This window comes from Struthio camelus, chromosome 7 (genome assembly GCF_040807025.1).
Source record: "Struthio camelus isolate bStrCam1 chromosome 7, bStrCam1.hap1, whole genome shotgun sequence".
In the NCBI taxonomy this organism is placed as follows: Eukaryota; Metazoa; Chordata; class Aves; order Struthioniformes; family Struthionidae; genus Struthio; species Struthio camelus.
The window spans coordinates 8,360,297-8,365,137 of NC_090948.1; positions in this window are offsets into that span (position 1 = coordinate 8,360,297).

Sequence of the window (4,841 nt, forward strand, 5' to 3'; positions counted from 1 at the left end):
GTTTGAAAAACTTGGAGCTCATCTCCCCACTGCCTCCTACATAGTCATTCACTTACATTCTGATCTCCAGGAGATAATATTGTCACTAACGTATTCTCACAAAACCAATATGAGGTAACGTTTATCTAAGTTTTACAGATGTAATCCCAGAGATACAGTGCAAGTAGATGTCCAGATTTACAATGTCTTCCCAGAAAAAGAATTTAAATGATTTGTCATCCTGCTCCTGTGTATCATAACAACAACACCATTTTGGGGGTTAGGAGGTCTGACCTTGAACTACCAGGTCAGACTATTTCATACCAATTTCTGAGTGTGCTTATGTAACATAAATACACTAGTAGCTTCACATCATTAGTGAGTATTTGCTACACGCTTTGTTCTGTGTAATTTAAATGGGTAAAAATGGTAGTCTTAGATTTTAAAGGGCATTTAAAGTTAGCCTCCTAGGATCACACTTAGGTTTAAAAATAAATAATCCTATTTTCACATGTGCTAGGTTCAGCAGCTTCTCCTAACATATGTGGTTGGAGCAGGAGACCAATATTTTTGAAAACCAGGATACTTGTTTAGGTGTTTGAATGCAGACTTGAGACTAGGATTTACAAAGGGAGTTAGGTGCTCAACTTCTATTGAGAAAAGGTTTAGGAGTTACATGAGCATAACTTTTGGGCGTTCATTAGGAAAATCTCAGCTTTGCTGTAAATGCCTCTGGATTCCTTAGATTTCGTTCATTTGGCAGTCAGGCATCAAGTTCTGTCGTATGATCCGAAAGATATTTGTAGAGTTCTGTATAACTTATGTAGTCCTCCTCTGGAAAATAAATAAATCATTCAAATGGAAATACTCAAATAGCTGGGCACATATCCAGATATAGTTTGCCTAGCTTAGTGGCAAAAAAGTTACGGCACACATCCTGTATTGTCAAGGACACTGAATGTTTTGGCTGCCCCAGTAGAAAAACAATAATTCAATCATGTATTATAAAGGAATTTCCTGGAGAAGTTTGGCCCCGCTCAATCATCCTATTAGATTTTTCCTTAATGTGGAAGAACGGCACATTAAATTCATTACATACATTAGACCAGCTACATTTATTTCCAGATGGGTTTCCATAAAGTGGTTGAAAGGACTAAAAAAAAGACATTTTGAAGATGCCTTTATGTGTAATTCATATAGCATAGTAATGACACCCCAGTCTTACACTACTGTATGCTCGATAATTCTTTCTCACAGTGGAAGGACACATTTAATGCAACTAGCTGTAAGTATTTTATAAATCAACAATAATAGGCCTACAAAGCTAGGGTCATTGTTTTATTTTGCTAGCATTGGCCCGCAGGACTATGATATTATGCAAAGACAAAAGAGGATGCGTGAGAAGATAGCTATGCTCACATACCCTATTTCCCCCCTCCCTTTCTCCTCCCTGGTGTAACTGTCATAACAGCTACATGTGTTGATTCGTCCTCAGCAGTTCCAAATTATCTACACCTGTTGGCTCCAGCACATTAAATAAATACCCAATTAAACATTTCTCTATTCATAGAGTACTGAAGAAAATGCAGTTCAAAATGCTCCACTGCAGCCCCATGACTATCACCAAAGTGTTTCAGATAGGGAAGAGTTAGATCTATACCAAAGCTTTTGAAAATGGGGCTGCAGAGCTGTCTTTACGCAACTTTAGGAATTTGACCTTCCCAGAACACAGCCTCGCCCACTTCACTAACCAGCACCTTCCTGCCTAAGGGTCTGGCATTGTGCTGCTTGAAACCAGTCCTGTGGTCCCAGCACTGGTTACGAGGGACAGTCTCTGTAATGAGGAGAATGAAGGCCTCTAAGCAAATACAAGAGAGGTTTGTCAATTTTGCAATGTTGTTATTGCCTTTTTCTGTTATTGCCTTTCTAAGTTTAGCTAAAATCCCTCTTCTTAAAGGTTCTTAAAGAACTACCCCTATTTGTGAAGTCAATCCTATATTGCCTTTCTCCTAATAGCAAATTCACAGCTGTCAGCCACCTTCAGCAGAGCTCTCAGTGTTCATGGGGTACGTTTTCATTTCTCAGGATCCTTTATCAAGGTTACCAGAAATGTGGAAGTTTTATAGCAGAACTCTTGACTGATGCAGCTGTGGACAGGTGTTATAGTACACAGCTCCCATACGTACAGCAAGTGATGGCAAGTAGTCATCTCAGCTGCACTAAGGGTTGGGCAAGGCTTACTGTTCTTGGATCTTGCACCACAATATTTCACGTTGTTACAATGCTTCAGAGGCAGAAGGGTCCAGTATTTTAGCAGTGCCAGTGCAAAAAGTTTTTCAGGAGGTTACCTTGAAGCGTCCCCTAAAAGTACTCCCAGATACAGCTTTGCACTCCAGTGCGCATACGCTATCATGTATTTCAAAAAGTTCTACATTTTATGCGTGTGCAAATGCGCTTCTGTTTCATTCATGTACGTGACATAGGTATCACTTTCACATGTCTACAAGATCCGCAGTCTTACTGCTGCATGTGCAGGTCTTCTATATACTTAGAAATTATATTAGAAAGAGGCATGTGCCAATATTTTTCAGGAAGGAGTCTGAATTGGGTAATAACTGGAAGACAAGCCAGAAATTTTGATAGGCCCATAAAGTACTACTACACATATTTGAGCAGTGTGTTGTGTTCCTTTCAGTGACAATGGCTTCAATAGACAGACTGCTCTGTGGCAGTCCTACAGCTCTGCACATACAGAATTTGTAAGGAAGATCTCTTGGATGTCCCTCTGTACACTGTTGGTGTAATTTGCTCATAATATAATTTAGCATGTGTCTGGACTGCCTCTGGAGGCTTTGAAAATGTTAAAAACATACATATTTGGTAAAACTCTGGGTTGCCCAATGTGTCAGAACACTGTTAGGAACCCACAATGAGTTTCCTCCAGTCAAACTGAATCTCTTCCCTGCTAATTTCTGCCAGGTTTTCCATCGTCGCAAAGGGGAAAAGTCCTCATCTATCAGTTCCAAATTACTAGAACTGTAAGGTTGAGAATATCATAGTTACTGAAAACTCAGAAACTATATATGGGGGATCTATTTATAATATTTAGCTATTTGGTCTCCTGCTGTGCTGAATCCAGTGTCCCTGCTCTTAAAGCTGTAGATCTTTTGTTCTGCACTGAGCGAAAGAGTTGCATACAATTTCAGATGTCCCACTGGGACAGCTCATTGTAATTGTTGTATTAATTATTCTTTACTCTAGACTTACACTATCCCTAATACTACATCTGTGTTTGTAGTCATCCTGCGTCTGTAAATTTGTAAGTTCATAATTTTCTTTACCTTTCTTAAAAGTCAGAACCATCCCTTCCTCATCATTTATGACGCCCAGAGCAAGGCCAAGGAATTAAAGACAGAGACAACTCAACTGGATATGCCCGTAAGTCTTTCTGTATAGCAATTAACTTGCACTGTTTACAAGAAATGGGGAAAACTTGACAAAAAAGTGAAATCTTTATTAAGTGCATTGTTAAAACTAGGGAATAAATTGTTGTTCATGCTACAGAGAAACCCAATACATTTTATGCCTAGTACATTTTCCAATCTTATTTTTGCTCCGTAACTGCTGGAGAGCATAGCCTCTCTGTGAATAAAGCTCTTACAGATATACTGAGATTATAGACTGCATTCTGACTTCCCATATGTTAAAGAAATACTGTATGATGCCAATTACTTCAGGGGGAATGACTCTGGATTTATACCACTGTATCTGAGATCATAATTTGACTCCTTGTGAGTAATTGAGGTCATGTGTCTTCCTTTTTAACTTCACCACTGTAATGCCTACGCCTCATGCTGGAGGGTGAGTAGCTTGAACCATCCCAGATGACTGAGTCATGAACATTTTTTCTAGATGAATACATGAGAGTTTATATGAGAGCAAGTAATTGCTCTTCGTATGTGCTTGGGATATTATTTCATTAAGCAAACTACTCCCTGTTCATGCAGAAGCCCTAAAGATCAAGCAGCTGCTAGTGCCAAATTAAGTTTTCCTTTGGGTCAGAGCATAAAGTCAAAACTCGTGGGTCCTTTTTCATTAACTTACTCCAATTGTAACTGTGGACAGACTCTTTAGCATCTCTGTGCATCAATCGCATACCTGTAAAATGGATCTAAAACTAATTCTTTACTTTTTGAGGCAAAGGAGATGTGGAAGTTAACAATGTAGGGCCAAATTTTGTCCTTTTACTCATATTGGAATAATTCCTTATTCCTTGTTCCTTAACTGTTTGGCTCCATAACTTCACTGAGAAAAGCATAATTTGATGTAGGTTTGTATGTTTACCCCTGGCTCTTAAAGTTGGTAAAACACTCTGAAATGCTCCCGTGAAAGCAGTCCTAGAAATACAAAGTGTTCCTGTGACTCAAGTTCATTCTTTGTTTGGTTACAGATTCAACATTTCACTTCCTCGGCTTATAAGACAGGTTGTTATTCCAACACTCTTTCCTATCTCCTAACACCTACTTAAAGAGAATTCACTTCTTCTGCTCCCATATTCAGGGCACAGCAATCTATTTAAACTTTCCTTTCAACAAGCAGGAAACCATTAAAATCAACCTTGGTCCCTCCTCATGAGGCAGTGCTGTCTTGTTACATCGAATCTTTACAAGTAAAGCCTATAGCGTGTCTTTAACTTTGCTTTTCTTACTCTGGAAGGACCTCAGCTTTTGAGACTGAAAGGACTTCTTTAAAGCCATGAGCAGCATGAGAGCACAAGGACACGCGGGAAAACAGAAGTTCCCCTTCCCATGGAGAGAGCTTTAATGTGCACACAGTAGGGAGTTCAGACTTCACATCAAGAC